This window comes from Chiloscyllium plagiosum, unplaced genomic scaffold (genome assembly GCF_037043375.1).
Source record: "Chiloscyllium plagiosum isolate Xiang-an unplaced genomic scaffold, Cpla_swu_hap1 HiC_scaffold_20, whole genome shotgun sequence".
Lineage (NCBI taxonomy): Eukaryota > Metazoa > Chordata > Chondrichthyes > Orectolobiformes > Hemiscylliidae > Chiloscyllium > Chiloscyllium plagiosum.
Window position 1 is genome coordinate 3,748,180 of NW_028270158.1, and position 22,033 is coordinate 3,770,212.

At 40.5% G+C, this 22,033-nt stretch overlaps 1 protein-coding gene across 1 annotated transcript in view; it reads right to left on the minus strand.

Moving 5' to 3' along the window:
* The window catches only part of xylt1 (xylosyltransferase I), a 250,210-nt gene that overhangs the window by 227,219 nt on the left and 958 nt on the right, over positions 1-22,033 (minus strand). The gene's annotated exons all lie outside the window — the stretch shown is intronic.

Consider the following 22,033-nt stretch of genomic DNA (forward strand, 5'->3'; position numbering starts at 1 on the left):
GTGAACACTGATCTGCGGTGCTGTCATCAGGAAGGGCTTATACCTGAAATATCCATTCTCCTGTTCCTTGGATGCTGCCTGATCTGCTGCGCTTTTCCAGCACTACACTCTATGATTCTGACTCCAGCATCTGCAATCCTCCCTTTCTTCGAGTGAACACTGATCTGTCACTTTACTGTTTCTATTCTTTCTGTTCGAGCTAGAAGTGCTCTGGCACAAGAACACAAAATCATCCTCACTAGTCTGTAATAAAACTTCGTCTACCCAAGCTATTTTGAGTGGTCAGTTTAAGGGGCACAACAATGGTAGGCTTATTTCTTGGACAATGCCTATCACATGGGATGGGATGGACAGGAGGGATGGAGATGGCAAGTGTAGAGGGGAGATAGAGAAAGAAGGATGCTTGGAATGGAGCTGTGTCACAAAAAGGGATGAGATGACAGAATTAGTCAAGTGTAGCAAAATGGCAGAGACAACAATTTGATACAACTTATTTGAAAACTATTCTTTGGGCTAGAAGTGAGGATTTACATGATTTTATAAAAACGTTTTAGAAAGATGTCAGTTGATTTGAAAGCTTTGATTCTGTGGACAAAGATGGCAATGACAGTCTTTATTTTGCAGAATTTCAGTCTGAATTCCATTGGGCATATATGTGTTACTACAATGTTTTCCTGCTCTTAGACTAATGTTGCTGCAAAACTCGAATCCTAAATAAGGACAGTCATGGAACAAGCTGAAAATGGTCAAGAAGCCACTTTCTGCAATTTAGATACTGAAATTATAACTGCAGATTTCACAGAAATGAATGCAATTCGTCCCTCCTCGGAGGTGGGAGGAGGGAGATAATTGACTAATTTGCCCTGGAGAGAAAACTACACCCTTCTCTCCACCTCAACAATCTATAGCAAACTACGGAAACTGGGGCTAGAGAATGGGACTAGCTAGGTAGCTCTTTCATGAGTTGTGCCAGACACAATCACTCATTTTGTACTGTAAAATTCTATGATTTTAAGTGCTGAGTGAGAACGTTCATCAAGGACTTTCATGACTCAGAAGCAGTTAAGGCCTTTAAATGGACAAAATGACCATTCGAGGGTCTCAGCCCACTTCTACAGGTGGACAGGAAAAATGACCATGTTGAGCTGAATGGTGAGTGATCAGGCCAGTCTTCTCGCTGGTGAGCATGGCATGTCACTTGCCAACTAACAGGCTCCCTCAACACTTTAGGGAGAAACAAATGGGAAAATTCCATCATCAGTATTCATTCTTCTGTGTTACGATTGAGCCCTTCACTATCACCTGATGAAGGAGCGTCACTCCGAAAGCTAGTGTGCTTCCAATTAAACCTGTTGGACTATAACCTGGTGTTGTGTGATTTTTAACTTCCGCGAATAACATTGTGCATGAGATGGTTAACGTGCCTTTTCAACTCGGGAGAAAATTATTCCTAATTAGACTTTCATATTCCATGACTACAAACAAAGATTATAAAGTAACAAGGTCAGTTTCTTGATAAGATTTGTATTAATAGCCCTGGGCCAGTTATTTTTAAACACACACACAGCTTTATGTGAGAGTAAGAATTTTGGATTCTGTTAGAGTCCTTGGTTTAAAAAAAAATGTTGTATTTAAATATGTGCTGCGATTATAAAGATAATTTGACTGTAAATGTTTTGCTGGTATTATCTGCACATCATTTTTTATTCTCTCTCTTAAATTCAAATGTTAGAAACACCATAATATGCAACATTTAAAAACTGGCAATGATCATGTAATGCAATCAAATAATGAAATGTTAGCCGTAAATAATTTTAATCTGAAAAAAGTCAATACAAGATTTCCTGTTCAGTGGCTAGTTCAGGAGTGTGGGTAAGACAGAAATGGTCCATGAGCTTCAAAACGTCAAGACCCATGTCACCTGCTGAAACATGCTGCCTGCTGTTGATAATACAGAGCAAATAGGAAAGGTTTCATCTGTATATTGTACAACAAAACCTAAAACTGATCTCTACAATTTCATTTACACAGAGCAGAGAAAACATTCTCCTGCAGTGAATAGTATAATTAATTGTCACCTTGTCAACAAGGCCACACACAGCACACTGTGCAGTAGGCGTGGGTCAGGCCTAGGTGAAAATGTAATAAAACTGAAAATGGTTGCAGGCTTGATGGTATCTCACAATAGATTTTCACACAGAAGGAAAGGCCCCGATGGCATCAATTCAAGGTGTGTTTTGGACCAATATTTAACCCACAACTAATTTAGCTGATTGAAGTTATCACATCATTATCATGTTATTTATCAGGCCTTACATTATTGTTTGCCACATTTTCTATATTATTACAATGACTAATGTACAAAAAGGACTTAATTGGCTGTTAACATTTGGAAAATTATGTACTCTTGATGGGTGAAAGTCTATCTTATTTTTAATGCATGATGTATTAATTATAAATCCACATTGCACATGATTAAATGTATAAGGCTCTGTGCCTTTAATTTCTAGTCTCGGTTTTCTCCCTTCTACTCCCGAAGGCAATGACTGCCTACATTTCCAAAAATACATTGGGGAGACCAAACGTAAACAAAGGGGACTTTTTGTTGAGCATCTCAGCCTGACCGGACCTCCCAGTCACCACCCATTTTAATTCCACTCCCACTCCCTTTCTGACATGACCATCCTTGGTCTCCGCCATTGCCACAACAAATCAAAGCGCAAATTGGAGGAACAACACCTCATTTTCCAACTGAGTAGCCTGCAGCTTGGAGGAGTCAACACCGGGTTTGAAATGAGTATATCCATAAAAGACTCCTGCCCTAGGTGCCGACCTCTCTCACCCTTCCTGGAGTTAACCCATCTATGTGACTGTATCTGAGTCTTTCCCCCCTTCCTATAACTGCCATCCATCACATACTGTTGTTGTTGCAAATTCCTCATTGCTTCTATCTGTCTCTCCAAACGATCTAGTCGATCTGAAAAGATTCGCATCCAACAGCATTTATGGCAGATATAATCGCAGTAACCCTTAAACTCTCTTTAAACTCCCACATCTGACAAGAAGTACATATCACTACATTTTTGCTCCTTCACAATTTACAGACCCAGAAAATAACACCATCTTATTCCTCTACAAACACTGCCCCAGGTTAAATTAATAGCTATGGCTTATATTTTAAGTTTAATCAAGAGGCTTATCTCCAAAAGCATATAATCAAGAAAGAATCCACTATACTCACTACTGCAGCCTTTCTCTTGGACAGACTTAAAACAACAATTAACTTATCTGATTCTGTGCTGTGAACTTCTCCCAACAGTTCCTCCAAGATTAGTTGTGAATTTCACTGTTTGTTAATTTTCCCAGATGCATTCCGATGTCCAGCATCTGGGAAAACTAACAAACAGTGAAATTCACAACTAATCTTGGAGGAATTGTTGGGCGAAGTTCACAGCACAGAATCAGATAAGTTAATTGTTGGAGGGAATCCTGAGGGACAGGATGTACATGTATTTGGAAAGGCAAGGACTGATTCGGGATAGTCAACACGGCTTTGTGCGTGGGAAATCATGTCTCACAAAGTTGATTGAGTTTTTTGAAGAAGTAACAAAGAGGATTGATGAGGGCAGAGCAGTAGATGTGATCTATATGGACTTCAGTAAGGTGTTCGACAAGGTTCCCCATGGGAGGCTGATTAGCAAGGTTAGATCTCATGGAATACAGGGAGAACTATCCATTTGGACACAGAACTGGCTCAAAGGTAGAAGACAGAGGGTGGTGGGGGAGGGTTGTTTTTCAGACTGGAGGCCTGTGACCAATGGAGTGCCACAAGAATCGCTGCTGGGCCCACTACCTTTTGTCATTTACATAAATGATTTGGATGCGAGCATAAGAGGTACAGTTAGTAAGTTTGCAGATGACACCAAAATTGGAGGTTTAGTGGACAGCGAAGAGGGTCACCTCAGATTACAACAGGATCTGGACCAGATGGGCCAATGGGCTGAGAAATGGCAGATGGAGTTTAATTCAGATAAATGCGAGGTGCTGCATTTTGGGAAAGCAAAACTTAGCAGGACTTGTACACTTAATGGTAAGGTCCTAGGGAGTGTTGCTGAACAAAGAGACCTTGGAGTGCAGGTTCATACTCCTTGAAAGTGGAGTCGCAGATAGATAGGATAGTGAAGAAGGCGTTTGGTATGCTTTCCTTTATTGGTCAGAGTATTGAATACAGGAGTTGGGAGGTCATGTTACGGCTGTACAGGACATTGGTTAGGCCACTGTTGGAACATTGTGTGCAATTTCGGTCTCCTTCCTATCAGAAAGATGTTGTGAAACTTGAAAGGGTTCAGAAAAGATTTACAAGAATGTTGCCAGGGTTTGAGGATCTGAGCTACAGGGAGAGGCTGAACAGGCCAGGGCTGTTTTCCCTAGAGTGTCGGAGGCTGAGGGGTGACCTTATAGAGGTTTACAAAATTATGAGGGACATGGATAGGATAAATAGACAAAGTCTTTTCCCTGGGGTCGGGGAGTCCAGAACTAGAGGGCGTAGGTTTAGGGTGAGAGGGGAAAGATATAAAAGAGACCCAAGAGGCAACTTTTTCATGCAGAGTGTAGTACGTGTATAGAATGAGCTGCCAGAGGATGTGGTGGAGGCTGGTACAATTGCAACATTTAAGAGGCATTTGGATGTGTATATGAATAGGAAGGGTTTGGAGAGATATGGGCCGGGTGCTGGCAGGTGGGACTAGATTGGGTTGGGGTATCTGGTTGGACCGAAGGGTCTGTTTCTATGTTGTACATCTCTATGACTCTATTGAGTTCTGCAATTTCAAATAACCTCCCTTCCCATCACCTGACTCCCTTCCCAGCATTTCCCCCACCCTCCGCCCTCTGTTTCCAGTCCTCTTATCAACCTTTTCTTTCAGCCACCAATCTGTTCTTCAAGCCACCAACCCTTCTGAGGAAGGGTCACCGTACCTGAAACGTTAACTTTGATTTCTCTTCATAGATGCTATCAGACCTGCTGAGCTTTTCCAGCAACTTCTATTTTTGTTTCTGATTTTCAGCATCTGCAGTTCTTTGGTTTTTTATTTACATTTCTGTCCTCTTGTTCTGGATTACGAAAAACAGGCAAAATCCCAGTGTTTGCTGCATATTTGTGTTCTTTGGCACTAGAGGGTTGATACTATAGGCAATGACATGTTGACGTAAGAAAAATCTCAAAGCAAATATTATTCATTCTAATTTTCAATCATGATTATCATTACATTAATTACTAAATAGAACTGGATTTGTAGAACAAATCAGGAGAAAATTTCTGCTCATGATTACAAAGGTTATGAATAGAAAAGTCAAAAATATAAATATCCTGTCACAGAGGAACCAAATCATCAAAAGTATAAAAAAGATTTCACACAATAATGAGTGCCATTTATTGTGCATTAGAAACCCATCCTTGTTGGTATTTCTAATCATAATTATGGACAGTGGACAATCACCATTTCAATAATGATTGACCCTAAAAACTGGTTTTATCAACTGGTGGTAACTATGTAATTGGAAATACAAAAGTTTGTAAAGAATCTACCCGAACAGTACATTGTGAACTCCTTTCTTGTAAAAATAGTGAAAATGAATAATATTTGTTTTTCAAAGACAGTGTGATAAAATTGGACACAATCACTGTAATATAAACTTACCCAATAGTGTGTGTGGAGTGATTAAATAAATTGCATTGTTGCTGAAACAGTGCGACAGATAGCTTTCCTGGCAAAAGTTCACTGGCTGTTATCAATTAGTTCGAGGTCAGAGCTAAAGGTTAGAATATGTAATCAGACTCACCATCTGTAACGTAAAGTAGTTAAGCCAAGAGGAAATTATTTGACATTACAACCTGCCATGTGATAACTAAATTGCTAACTCCAATCCTAGGAAACCACTGATATATAAAGCCTTAGACAATTTAGGATTAAAACATGGCTTCAAAATCTTCAAGGAATTAGTGTGGTACAATACTCAGATTTGTGGATAGATAAACCCTTGCCTTGGATAAGCTTTCTAACACACTCTCAGCTTCACTATAAACAATTTTTCTCCAGATGCTGATGCTGGAAAGACTAAACTGAACATCATACTCAGAGTGAAAAATCTAAAGCAACACCTAAAAGGTGTGTAACATAACAGTGGGGAGTTTTAAAAGTCCTTTGCGGGCTCTTGTGGTACAGATTCAGATCCCTCCTGCTCCAGAGATGTGTAATAATATCTCTGAACAGGTTAATTTTAAAAAAATAGAAAATCTTTTGTCCCTCTGGGACTTGGTGTGTATTTCATACCTTTGTTGAAAAAGTCGCATGCACTTTCTTCAGAATACAACTACAGAATTTGTATAGTTCTGTGGAAAGAGCTCTGTCTGTTATGGTGCAAACTTCACATATACAGCATTAAACCAGACATTGGTTGCACATTTATTTCACTGCCGAATACTTCACCAACAAATCACCGCCACCGCACCCCACCCCCCACCCCCCCCAACAAACCTTCAGAATTACAGCTGAATTATAGCCTCAAACTGCATACTATTGAAAGGCAATAGTCTAAGAACAAAATAATTGGTATTACAGTTTTAACCCATAAAGTAGATTTTCTATTAATGGTTAACTTAAATGAATACCCAAGTTGATCTAATTATCAACTTACTGTTGGACATTAGATTCTTGTTAGTGAATTAAACCAGAGTACAATTTTTAAAAAAACCACAACAATATAGACATCAATTAATGTTACTATGTATGATCTTGAGACAGCACAAGTATTTTCTTCATAGAAAGAATGTGATAAAGGGATATCCAAGGTAATGAGCACATGACACCAAGAAGGCTGGAATCAGCAAAGTTGACAATGATTAGCTTAGTTTGTGCAGCTTCTTGAACACAGTGTCTAGTTAGAAATCAGCAGGTTACTAAAAAGGTGAGAAAGTTTAAGCTCTCAGTTTTGAGAGTATTCGTATAAGACATCCTATAGCTAACAAGATGGAGATTTGGGAGAATCATTTAAATAGAAAATAAAGATATGAAAAGAGGGCTAAATTCTCTGGATTTGAATCCTTGTAAAGTGATGGTGTTGGGAAGAAAGTTGAAAACTTTGTTTGTTGCACATTTTAAGATCTTTGTCTTCTTTATCAAGATAGATTGTGTTTCTTTTTGTCTTTTGTGCAATAAACTATTGTTCTGTTAAAGAAATTCTAGAGCCTCTAGTCATTAGGTTTTAGTGACTGACTACCACATTAACCAAACTTTTCAAAAAATGATCCATCAAATCAGACCTTATTCTGGGATCCAATACGCCCAGTAATACAATCACCTAACATTAAAAAAGAAATTCTTTTCAATAAGGTCCAGAATTGCTGATCAATCCTCACTGTTGACTTGACAACTATCAAAAAGTGCCGTACTGGAAAAGCACAGCCAGTCAGGCAGCATCTGAGAAGCAGACGAGTCGACATTTTGAGCATAATTTCTTCATCAGGAATGTTGGGGAGGGAGGGGCTCAAGGGGGCTGAGAACTAAATGGGAGGGGGCTGGGGACAGGTAGCTTGGAATGCGATAGGCAAATGAAGGGGGTTGATGGTGATTGGTCAGAGGGGAGGGTAGAGCAGAGAGGTAGGAAGGAAGATGGGCAGATAGGACAGTTCAAGAGGGCAGTGCCAAGTTGGAGGGTTGGATCTGGGATAAGGGCGGGGGGAGCTGAGGAAACTGGTGAAATCGACAATGATTCTGTGTGGTTCGAGAGTCCCAAGGGGGAAAATGAGGCGTTCTTCCTCCAGGTGTCGTGTGGCTCGGATTTGGTGGTGCAGGAGGCCCAGTACTTGAATGTCCTTGGTGGAGTGGGAGGGGGAGTTGAAGTGTTCGACGACAGGGCGTGTGCCCCAGAGATGTTCCCTGAAACATTCCACAAGTTGGCATCCTGTCTCCTCAATGTAGAGGAAACCACATTGAGAGCAACAGACACCAACTTGCGGAACGTTTCAAAGAAGTGGGGAAACAGGATGCCGACTTATGGAATATTTCAGTGAACATCTCCAGACACACGCACTAAAGAACCCCACTGCCCTGCGACCGACCATTTCAAGTCCCTTTCCACTCCGCCAATGACATGAAAATCTTGGGCCTCCTCCAATGCCAAATTCGAGCCACTCGACGACTGGAGGAAGAATATCTTTCGTCTCCAACCACACAGAATCAATGTGGGTTTCACCAGTTTCTTCATCTCCCCTCCCCTCACCTTATCCTAGATCCAACCCTCCAATTCGATACCGCTCTCGTGAACCAGCCTACCTGTCCATCTTCCTTCCTACCTAACCGCTCCACCCTCCCCATCACCATCACCCCCTACCTCCATCTAACTATCACATTCCCAGCTTCCTTCCTCCAGCCCCACCTCCTCCCATTTATCTCTCAGCACCCCCACATTCCTGATGAAGGGCTTATGCTCAAATTGTTGATTCTCCTGCTCCTCGGATGCTACCGGACCGGCTGTGCTTTTTCAGAACCACACTCCAGCATCTGCAGTCCTCACTTTCTTCTTGGCAACTATCGAGTCAAATTATAAAGCTAGTTCTGGAACCAAACCATTAATGGCAGCAAATCACACTCAAATACAAGCAGTTTCTGCTTTTGTTCCCTCACTGATGAAGTTCCCTATAAAGATGACCAAAAAGATGAAGTGGTTGTCATACCAATTCCAGCATTTTGTTGGTGAGTTAGACATGGGTCAGGATTCAAGGATAATTTGTCTGAACAGAAATGTTCTCTCTGGCCAACTTTACCTGCAAATAGCCTTTTACTTTCAAGTAATATTCTCCATCCTCTATACTTTGGATAACCGTGGCACTAGATTTTAGAAACTGGGGCTGATGCAGTATTGTCTTCACTATCTTTCATTGCAAAGTCACCAAGAACCCATAGCTGAAATGGTTAAATAATCTGTGGCTTTCATAAAGGGAGCCCCAGTTTTACCACATACATTAAGGGGGGAAAAAAGCTGCCGGGAAAATGGTTTCTGGATCTCAATACAACAAAGACAAATTGAAAGCTCTCTACATAACGCTCACAATATAGTCAGTCCTACAAAGGAACCCCTCTGTGAAGTTATTTGACAGTTACTATGGCATATATTAGAATGACCCTCAACACTAGTTAGTGAAGGACTTGCATTTGGTTATAATGGAAAGCAAGAACAAGAATTTATTAAAATCACTGTCAAGTGGAATAGGATACAAAAACATGTTAATCCAAATATAAAATATTATGATGATTTGTAAAAGTTTCAAGAATTAACAGCAGTAACAATGTTAATTAAAATTGGTCCACTTTGAACAGGTGGACTGCAGATATTTAAATGTTGGTAAAATTCACTGATTTTGAACATTACTCACTCACATCAACTAAATGCAACAGAACTGAATAGTCCAACTTTGTTTGCCATTGCACACACTGACATCCTTTTACTTAGTAGTTGAAGGAGTAAATGAAGTAATTCAACCATAAGTTTAATGCTTCAATATGAGAGTCAACAAGTACAGATATTCACCCAAAAACAGAAGTATGTAATCATGGCAGAGGACACAGCTTCCAGTCTATCGTGAATGAGCCAACTCATTTACAAAAAAGCATTCGGACTATTTAAAAAAATAGTCATCGGACATTCACAAATGTAAATCATGAATGTGAAAATATAAAGTGAAGCTTTTAAAATAGTGACTGAGGTAGGATGGGGCTGTTTTCCCTGGAGCGTCGGCGGCTGAGGACTGAACTTATAGAGGTTTATAAAGTCAGGAGGGACATGGATAGGACGAATAGACAAGGTCTCTTCCCTGGGATGGGGGAGTCCAGAACTAGAGGGCATAGGTTTAGAGTGAGAGGGAAAGATTTAAAAGGAATCCAAGGAGCAGGTTTTTCATGCAGAGGGTGGTACGTGTATGGAATGAGCTGCCAGAGGAAGTGGTGGAGGCTGGTACAATTACAGCATTTAAAAGACATCTGGATAAGTATATGAATAGGAAGGGTTTGGAGGGATATGGGCCAAATGCTGGTAAATAGGATTAGATTAATTTAGGATATCTGGTTGGCATGGACGAGTTGGGCCGAAGGGTTTGTTTCCGTGCTGTACATCTCTACGACTCTAAGACTGCGCTTACCGGTTGAAAAGTGGTCTCAGTTTCATGGAGATGACACTAGTGAGAAGACAATTGACAGTAAATGCCAAAACTTGTTTAAATTTAAACCAGGCAGGTTGACATGGATTAATCAAAACGTTGCCCTAGTCATCAAAGTGTTATGTTCTCCACGGTGATGCCTTTTATCAGAATCCATTTACCATCCAATAAGCACTCTCTTCACCAATAAACTGAACAAAATTTTGTTGTTCTTAACACTGTTGTTTTTCTGAAATCTGAGTGGAAAATCAAAACCTTAACAAAAAAGTCTTTTTTTTCAGAAATAATCGAGTTCCGTACTACTAAATTACTAAAGGTACTACTGTCTGGACCACAGGAACCAAACCGCAAACAAATGCAGAACAAAATCATTAATCATTAGTTGATAAGATAAGTAACACAAGGCTTCACTTTATATCAGTGTCCACGGTAAGAGACAGCTGGGGATAGAGCAGGGATCACAGGATATGCAAACAAGACAAATTTAAGCACGAGCCTTTATCATTATTTTTTATTTAGTTTTCCACCTGGCAAGTTGTCGGATGAACAAGCTGGCTGGCTGGGAAGGTCACAACTAGGGACAACTGGGAAATATTCCTAAAATTGGGAAAGATTATTTGGGATTTCAATTCAGCAATCAAGAAAGAGGCAGAGGCTGCTGAGCGGTGGTTTGGGCAATCACAAAAGACTGGTGTCATTGATTTCAATTTGAACCCACCAACTGTCATAGAAAAATCGTAAGCTACAAGACTAAATCAGCCAGGTTCTAGAAGATGGCCAGCCTCGTGAAATCAACAGAGACAAAGAAACACTCAGCACTCTCCACAAAAATCAACAAATCCAAGGTCAGCGTAATTAATTTGACCAACAGCCCTATCTACTATCACATTATATTGTAGCATTTCATCCCTACAGACGTACCACAGCAATTCATCTGGTTTAACTGTATTTTGAGAGGCGGTCCATTACTGTTTTGTGGGATCTACTACAATAAAAGAACAAAAGCAGAGACCATCAATTTTCCTTCTAAATCTCACACTATTCTGAAATGGACATGTATTGCCATTCATTCATTCATTATGGGTATCGCAAGGTTCTGAAAACCCACATCCAAAATGATTAGGCCAGCAGTCCATGGAGAAAGATCACACGAGCTTCTCAGTGCAGGAAAACAAAAATGATTCAATGTGTTCTTTTTGAATTTGTATTCCAGGAGACCATCATTTGTGGTTTGCTGCAGCATATAACCAGGTAGGCATATTTGCCTCTGAGCTATAGTAAATGGATTTAATCGCACAAGTGGTACAAGCAAGTCAGCTCTCAGATATTGGGCTGGCAAAATCAGATGAAAAGATCATAGAAGCATCATTAGTCTGCTCATTCAGGAGAGGGGGAAGAAAACCTCAGTGTGGGTAGCAAAAAAATCTAATCTTTGGAAACTATCATTAAATTCATCCAACTCTCAGAACACACATTTGGGAAGCACAGAACATAGAACATTACAGCGCAGTACAGGCCCTTCAGCCCTCGATGGTCCACCGCCCTGTCATACTAATCTGAAGCCCATCCCACCTACACTATTCCATGTACGTCCATTTGCCTGTCCAATGACGACTTAAATGCACTTAAACTTGGCAAATCTACTACCGATGCAGGCAAAGCATTCCATACCCTTACTACTCTCAGAGTAAAGAAACTCCCTCTGACATCTGTCTTATACCTATCTCCCCCTCACTTTAAAGTTGTGTCCCCTCGTGTTTGCTGTCCCCATACTTGGAAAAAGGCTCTCCCTGTCCACCCTATCTAACCCTCTGATTATCTTGTATGTCTCTATTAAGTCACCTCTCAACCTTCTTCTCTCTAACGAGAACAGCCTCAAGGCCCTCAGCCTTTCCTCGTAAGACATTCCTTCCATACGAGTAAATCTTCTCTGCACCCTTTCCAAAGCTTCCACATCCTTCTTATAATGCGGTGACCAGAACTGTGCACAATACTCCAAGTGTGACCGTACCGGAGCTTTGTACAGCTGCAAGCACAACCTCCTGTTCCGGAATTCAATCCCTCTATTAATAAAGCCCAAAACACTGTATGCGTTCTTAACAACCCTGTCAATATGGGTGGCAACTTTCAGGGATCTGAGATCTCTCTGCTCATCTGCAATCTCAAGAATCTTACCATTAGCCCTGTACTTTGCATTCCGATTACTCCGTCTGAAGTGTATCACCTCACACTTGTCCACATTAAACTCCATTTGCCACCTCTCAGCCAAGCTCTGCATCCTATCGATGTCTCTCTGCAACCTACTACATCCTTCGTCATTATCCACAACTCCACCGACCTTAATGTTGTCCGCAAATTTACTAACCCACCCATCTAAGCCCTCATCCAGGTCATTTATAAAAATGACGAACAGCAGTGGACCCAACACCGACCCTTCCTTGTAACCCTCAAGTGCCCTAACTGAGTTTTCACATTTTGTCCTAACATAAGCCTTCTTCTTCTTGACCAGGGATTCCACTTCCTTAGTAAACCACGGCTCACGCGTTCTATATCTTCCTCCCTGCCTGACAGGTACATACGTATCTAGGACACACAGGAGCTTTTCCTTGAATAAGCTCCACATTTTTAATGTGCTCATCCCCTGCAGTTTCCTTCCCCATTCTACGCCTCCTAAATCTTTCCAAATTGCATCGTAATTTCCCCTCCCCCAACTGTAACTCTTGCTCAGTAGAGTACACCTATCCCTTTCCATCACTAAAGTAAACCTGACAGAATTGCGATTGATGTCTCCAAAGTGCTCACCTACTTCCAAATCTAACACCTAGCCAGACTCGTTACCCAGTACTAAATCTAAATTGGCTTCGCTCCTTGTAGGCCTGTCTACATACTGTGCCAGGAAGCCCTCCTGCACACACTGGACAAAAACCGACCCATCTATAGTACTCGTACTGTAGTGATCCCAGTCAATATTTGGATAGTTGAAGGCCCCCATGACAACTACCCTGCCTCTCTCACTCCTATCGAGAATCATCTTTGCTATCGTCATTTTCCCAAGGACCTCAACTTACAGTAATTAACTAAAGGATCAATGGTGGCATGGAGAATTCTTTTCATGAGTATTGTGGTGTAGAAAGCATTGCCTGAAAGGATGGTAAACAGATTCAGTAATAATCCCAAAACCATAATTGGAAAATGTTTGAAGGAGAAAAACTTCCAGGACTCTATCAATGGGGTTAAGAGTAATTGAGCAGCTCTTTAGAGGAATTTATATCAACAAAAATAAAATTATTAGCTACTGGCAAAATATCACTAAAATGCATTTCAAGGGTAAGTATTTGGATCAATATTAATTCAGTTATTTCATTAATGAAGCTTGACATTAGTAATATGTAGATTAAAAATCACTTTCAGTATAATACTGTTAATCAGCAGGTATAGGTTTCAGTACTATGTACTCTACAGTTTCACTCAAAAATGCAAATGACTTCATAGTCATGCTTTCATCCAAGAATATTTTATTGAAGCTTTTCTTTGTTATTTTGAAATGTTAAATAATTAACAATTTAATGAACAGCATTTCTCTTGCAATAATATGTTTCAGTTTGTATTAAAGGATACAGATGTGAAATCTTCACAGTATACATCTTAATGCATTTCACGGTTAATCACCTAAGCTGCTTTACAGTTTAATGTGGCTTACCGTGGATTAGACCAGAAGTTAAGAAGATTTGCCTCCTAATACTTACCAGTAAGAAAGATATTCCAGCCTTATGCCTCCATGGATGGCAATTTGCAGTTTTGTCTCTGCTTAGACCAAGAAACAGTAGCATGTGTTGCTTTGATATTTAAGTGAACATTATAGTATTTGTAAATATTTTGCAAGTACAAGTCAGATAATTATTATTTTGGCAGTGTCGAAATATTAGTGAAAAGCAAGAAGTGGAAGCGTAGCCCACCTCCATCAGAAATACAATGTATAGTTCTAATCAATGCATTACTTTCGACCATCCTGTCATTGAAAATAATTCAATGAAGAGCAGCAATGAATTGGGTATCTCAAGCAGAAACTATCCAAACTGGAAATATTTAATCTGGTTGATTGGGGGAGGGGGTGAATCATTTTAAAACACCTATATTATTTAGAATGTTGAATATTTCAAGATGATTTGTTCTAATATATTTGGTGAAAGCACTAATTCGACAAGGGGACACACCTCAAAGCTCAAGCAAGGTAAGTAGTTTAGATTTAAAAGCTTGGATAATACTGGAAGATGAATTGAAGAAACAGACTACTTAGGGAGACTACTGGTATAGACTATAACAAGAATTTTCATTCATAAAAGAGCTTCCCACACAGGAAATGTCACGATCTGCTATACAGAAAAAGAAACTAACAAAATGAATAAAGAAATGGATAATGATTCACAAAGGATAACTTAAAGACAATATTTAAAACTTGATCCATAAAGGTAGCTTTTGAGGAGGACTTTAGTGATGGAAGGGCAGAGGGGTTTAGGGATGAGGTTCAGTCGAGCTAGATGACAGAAAAAAAAGGTCAGATGAGGGAAGGGTTGGGCATGACTTATTGAAAGTAAGTGATGGTGGACAGAGATGGCAACAAAGGCACAATATTTCAGGAAATAGGGACCCAACGCAGAAGACAAAACTTAGCACATGGTAGGAATGGTTTATATTTGAGATGCTGGAGTTTATAAAGAGAGAAAAATACAAAGGGCCAAAGAGGACAATAGTGCTGAAGTGACGCATAACATTTTCTGATAATAGGATTAAGGTAGGCACTGAGTAGTTTTGATACTGAATAAAATGTGAGACTTGTTATTGAGCATGCTCTAATATTCATGGTAATCACCAATGCAAATATATCTTTCCTTGAATGTGAAAATTAAATTCTTTCACAGTATTGTGATTGCGATTTCACCATAGCTCAGCAAAATTGTAACAAAATCTCTTTATTCTTGTACTCCAATCCCCTTGCAATGAAAACCAACAATCCATTTGCTTTCCTAATTGCTTGCTGCATCTGCATGCAACTTTGCTTTCTTTCTACAAGAAAGCCAGGATGCTCTGAACATCAACATTTCCAAGTTTAATACCATATAATGTAATATGAATACCCGTTAAGTCGTTTAATTTTGACCACACACCACTAATGAGATTATTCTTCATATATAGTGTCAGGAGTATTTTTTAATGTTATTTTGCACTGGACCTAATGTAGGATGACATGGTCTTATCGGCAGCATTTTGATAGATCTCTGTGTGTTGCTAAACTTGCAGCTTGCTGCTGTTTCTTGCCTCTCGCCGTGCATCTTCTCAATCCTTGCTCACAGCCAGGATTCAGAAAAATGTAAGAAACAAGATGAGGGGTGAGACACATTGGGGTCAGGATGAATCAGCAGCAACTGGGAGGATCAATGAGGAGGAGGTAAGAGAGAAGGATGTGTGGCACCAGGGGTGAAGAGGGAGGCAACCAGCAGGGGGTAAGTAGAAAATGTTAACATATTTCTTTCAAAATAACAGTTTTTAAAATAATAATTTCCATATAAAAGATATTAGCAATGTACTTCAACCTGCAGGGTTTTTGTTTTCTCTCACATAGTAGTCCAATAGAACTCACCTACAGGTTTAACATTATGTAATGAAAAACTCTGGTTTGCTTCGCAGTATTTCAACGCTTCAGGAAAGCAAAAATGCAATAAGCAAGCAATTACTGTATTCTACATTTCTATTCTTAAAGTAAACAAAACTGGATATCGTCACATTTTGCTCCATCCACCAACTTGTTGTCCATACACTTCTCTCAATTTCTGAATAGCCAGTGTTCAGCTCACAGCTTGCATTCCCACCTAACCTTGTATTGTCAGAAAATTTTGTACATAACTCTGTCTCTTTCTCTAAGTATTTAATATTAACTATAAATTGTGAGAGCTGCAATACTGGACTTTGCAGCACTTCACTAATCAGTCAAACAACTTGATAATGTCCCATTCATCCCTATCTTTATTTCCTACCCATTAATCAATCCTCTATTCATATAACGTATCACACTTTCAACTCCAAACGTTCTCATCTTTTGTGGTACTTTATCAAGCACCTTTTGGAACTCCAGGTGTACTACGTCTGCTGGTTCACCTTTATCTATTCTACTAGATACATTCACAAAAAACTCCAATTATGCTGTCAAACATAATTTCCCTTTTGGGAAATATAGGTGTGTGCACCAGAAGAGGGCAAGTGAAACCTCGGGAAAATACTCTTATGGCACCATAAGACATAGGAGCGGAAGTAAGGCCATTCGGACCATCGTGTCCACTCCACCATTCAATCATGGCTGATGGGCATTTCAACGCCACTTACCCGCATCCCTTATCCCTTACTCGCCATATCCCTTAATTCCTTGCGAGGTTAAGAATTTATCAATCTCTGGCACAATCATTTCCTGACACTTTGGTTAGCTTTTCAATTGGTAATGAGGTCAGAAATGTGGCTCTATGTGTTGATAATTGGTAAGTGTTAATATGCGCAAGAGGCACAGGCATTAATGAAATTTTTTTTTTACTTTGGTTTAAGTCAATTTTGATCTGAATGGCATACTTGATCCCTTTTTTTCTGAGATGGTCAGGTAGAACTAAAGCCGTTGATTCACTTCAGCCTGATTGGCTGGAAGAGTATCGGGATGGTCAGTCTGCCATTGGAGCGTGTGTCCACAATAAACCACCACATGGACTGCCACAGTCACTGCTGAATATCAGCACAAAGCAGTATTCTAAGTCAAAATCAAACCACGTCAGTTTGTCCAGAAAGAATACACAGAGCTGCAGATATACACCAGGAGTAACTCCTTTTCACAGCTAATACATTGCCTACGAGACCTCAGATAGATTAAATGATTCTTGTCACCAGCTGCGGAGCTAGTAATACATGAGCAGCTGTGTGTGCTATTTCACTCATACTGCAAGGAACACCAGCAATTTTGAAACAGTTGAAGTCTGATTAGAAGCAATTCATAAATGATTTTTGTAAGTTTAAGCATGAATACTAATTGTTGCACAGTTAGATTGCCACTCAACACTACATCAGAATGGGGTGAGACAACATGTGAGATTGTTATGACATTGTCTGCATCTATGAAGCAATATTATTTATCATGACATCCTATCACAGAGCGGTTTCAACTAAAATATGCATAGAAACAAACTTTTGCAAATTAATTTGAATATCAAATTTATATTAAAAAATTAAAATCTGAATTAAAAGTTTTCCCAACATTTTGGTTGCTAATCACCCTGAAAACTTGCATGGGACTCACAACTGCATTCCCGTAACAGTGGGGGCTATTTAATGCATATACACAGATAGAATTTCATTAATATCACATCTTCTCATCTCCACAAACATCCCAAAGTGATTTCATACATATTGAATAAAATCATTCAGTAGTTGTTGATCTGTGAATAAAATAAAAACCTGATCTAGGAGAACCTGTATGCTTTACAAGGCGACCAGCAGAACAAGATTTTACAGCACACCGAAAAAAGGTTCTTTGGAAAACAGATTTGACAAGTAGCTCAATAATCATGCTGATTTGCTCAAATCACTTTTAATTATAAACTTTCATTCATTTATAATAATGATTATGCTAAAAGCAGTTTGTATCAGTGATTAAGTTACGTGATCACTATCATTGTACCTCATCATCTAAGTGTGAAATACAGGAGTGAGTTAGTGTATTGAATTTGTTTGTAATATACAAACAACCGTCAAACTTCTCAAAATTTCTATAGCTTTTTTTGCATTATTATAAAACACCAAACATTTTTCAAATTGTTATTCAAATTATTCAATTATTGACAGAACAAAATGTGCTTGTTCGTGTCTAAATATTTTCAAAGACATTTTTAAGGAATGGTAATAACGATTATAAAACCTGATGAGACAACTGTATTTGTAGTTTAATACTAGAATAGCTTTAAAAATCACTTCTGCAAGATCTTTCTGCACTCCTCTAATGGTGACTTTATTTTCTCACGCTAAATGACAGTGCTGTACTGGGTTAAATTGGTTTTCAGGACATTGACCTTTACTTGATAATTGAGATTAAGCAATTAGAGCCAATAAAAAGTGACAGAAAATCTCCAACAAGGCTAAATGTTGAGTGATTGCACAGTAATGGCGAGAGCTGGGGGAAAAGACATCCAATCAATTATTATGCAGGACTGTAACTCAGTGCAATGCCCTAGCAGAGTGGCAGCACTATCCCTGTAGCTATTGCTGCCTCCAGTGCTTGCTCATCAAACATCACCTAAAGCTTGGTTACACAATTCACTCAGCCTCAGGTCAACATCCCAACACTATCTCAAATCTGCGCTTGATATTGCCAGCAATATTAAATGACTGCATTCATAATCAATAACACAAATAAAACAATGACCTTTCTCCAAAAGAGACTTTCAGATATGAAAATCCAGGTACTCCTATTTTTTCACCTTACCCTGACGGAGTTGAATTTAAGCTGAAAGTGGAGGAATGCATCAGCTTTAAACCCAACTGAAAACTCCAGCTTGCTACAGTCAGAGAATCCACTATGCAATCTGGGTTCATTCAAAACACAACTAACTACTTCATTTGTCCGAGGATAACTTACATAATTCAAAATTTAATTTTCTTCACAATGTCATAAGTATCAAATGGCCTCATCTTCCATTGACTATTTTAATAGCCACTCAATCTTTCATATACATTCCCAATGGTTTACACAGCAAGAATTTTTTTAATCATTTAAAATTTTTCTTAGACACGCAAGGTTATGAAGTCCCTACTCGTAATTATATCCTAGTTAAATAGCCAGTCTATTTAAACAATCCACTGTATTAAAACAGCATGACAGATGGTTAAATGCACAATGTTTTTTTAGTTTGAAGAAGAGAAAGCAGTCAATGCTGTATGAATCACACCCACTACTAAACTGCTGGCAACTGTTACTTGGTACTTACACTTGCCACCATTTCAGCTTCAGATTCCGAACAATTCAGATTCAAGCTGATTTCTAAAACGTGCCACCAAAGATTGACAAAAAACTAATATGAAATATTCAGACAAGCAGACTGTGTGAAATAACTCAGAAATTGTGACTATTTCCCTAAAACTCTCTCAATAGTTTAGCACACGGCTCAGGGATGAAACATCCCAAAAACAGCTGGAACAATCACTTCACAACAGTCACACAATTATGTCCAACTCTATGATCTGTCTGTCACCATCCCAATGGCCTCAATCTCATTCCTGCCCTGACAGACCGCATTTCTAACTTTAACAGGCACCAACTGTAATTAGCACTGTCCCCATCAACATCTCTTAAACACTGAGAACAATTACTCTCTGCACTCATTCCACAGCAATATTCACAGCTAGTCCCAGATTTTTACACAATTAGAATCATCTCTGTCTGCTACTGCGTGACAGTTCAGATTCTTAGACATTTGTCATATTCAAATCTAAAAAACTCAGTCCCAGTTTTCTGACATCACGCTTAATCTCTGCCAAAACAATCTCCTGTCACCTCCCAGTCATTGTTGTCTTCACTTCTACTTCACCTGACTGACACCTGCTGACTCAACCCTCTTTCAGGAAAACCAGTGTTCCATCTCTGTGCTTGAAATGTCTTAAGCCAGTTCCAACTCTTCCCAAACCCACCAGAGCTTTCTCTCTATCGGGGACTATCTATTTCCCTAACTCCTGACTGCCTGATAACATCAATGCCTGCTGGCTACATCTTAGCATGCAGCAGCATTAAGCCCTGTTGCTAGTCTGCTCTGACCACTCACTGAAACATAGACTGATCACTGCAGTTGTTTCTGACAGACATTACAATGTGAATATTTAAGGCAGGCTTAAAGACAAGCATCAGACTTCCTCCCCTCCCTTCACTGATGGTACTGAATGAAACGTTGTTTCTCTAATCGTTCAGCAGAAATTTCCCTCCCACAGCAGCCTAAGATTGCATAGTGGAGCTGCTGCTACATTACAAAGCACAGGTAGAAACAGTCCGGGTGAGTTCCTCAGTCTGATTATCGAGTTCCTTTCTGGGAAAGGCTGGTCTGAGCTGCCCGGCTCCTTTCTATTTGCTGCATTGAGCAAATATAGAAACCAAAACAAAAAGCCTGCAAACCGAGCTGGCTTCTTGGTAAATCGCTGAGCCCTTGCTAGAGGGAAACGTTCGGACAAATCGCCCTCTGTTCCCCGCACCCCCACCCCTTGTCCGCTTTATGAAGAGCGAGGCTAGTTTCCTGCCCGCACTAACGGCACATTCCGTGGGAATGTTCAGTTCACCTTTAACACCAATCTGACGGTTCGGTAAACGCTGTTATTAGAGAATGAGCCTCGCTCATTCAGAACTCGGGGCTGCGATGCTGTGAACTCCATTCGCCCGAGAGATGTCTGAAAGACAGAACCTGTTTCTCTCCCCAACCCTCTGCAGTGGACAAGTCACTGTCCGTCCCGTCCCCCCCCCCCCCCCCCCCCATTCTGGAGCAGTAGGTATGTGTGTGGTGTCAGGCTGAGCGTACCCAGTCCCTTCAGCACGGGCTGCATCAGTCTCGGCTGCACACACAGTTGCTGAATAAACAGCAAGATTCACAATCTGGGCGACAGCCAGTCCAGGATGCAGCCCTGAGATCCCAGCTCCCAACACCACCCGAACGCAGATCATCACAGCCTACAACTTTTTCCTTTCTTTGTAAAAGCGAATTTTGAGAAATAACCGGTTTGGAGGCTGGGCCAGAAGTGACCCATCTCCAATTAGCTCAGGTAGAAAGGATTCCCTCTGAACACTTACAGCTACCCTTCACAACTCCACACGCAACTAGCTTCTTTCTATTTGATGTTAATAAGGGAGAGGGGGAGACTCTTCCAACCCCGCACCCCCGGGGAATGCCAAAATCACCCCCCACAACGTTGACAGTAAAATGTCACGCACTGGTTTCTCTCCGTTTGCCAGTCCTGTGATAGCAATGTGATATTAAATGTGATGAAGATGATTAAATTTCGCAGTTTACACAGAGCTCAGCACACCGGCACTGCACTGTGCAAGGCAATCAAGTGATGATCAGCGACGTGCTGTTAAAAAATTGCAAATCGGGCGGTTGCTTTTGCCTCAATAAAATATCCAACAATACAAATTCGTAAATCAGAACCCTGTCGAGCGCGGGAAAGTAATAGGAAGAAGCCTTAAATCAGGAGAGGCGTCTGCAAATAAAAATCTCAGACCCTGTTTGAATCTCAATGAATGAGATTGGTTTATCTCGACTGCTGGAGAGGGAGAAGGATTGGAGGAGGAGACGGAGAGGGGGAGAGAAGGGGTGACATAGACCGAGAGAGTGACAGATAAGGAGAACGGGGTGCCAGACAGAGAGGGGGAATAGCACAGAGAAATAAAGGGTGACAGAGAGAGGGAGGGAAATAAAGAACGGAGAGAGGGAGTGACAAATAGAGAGACTGACAGATAGACAGAGGGGGTGAAGGGATGATGGGGTAATGGTGTTGGGGGTGGAAAGTGTGATGGAGTCAGGGGGTGAATGGAGTGATGACATCGGGGAGGAGAGGGTGAGGGACTGATTGGGTAGGGGACTGATGGGTTGGGGGCTGATGGGGTGAGGGGCTAATAGGGACACTGGTGAGGGGGAATAGGAGTCGGGAGAACAGGAGGTGATGGGGTAAGGGTAATGAAGGAATCGGGTGGGGGAGTGATCGGGTGGGGGAGTGATCGGGTGGGGGAGTGATCGGGTGGGGGGGGTGATCGGG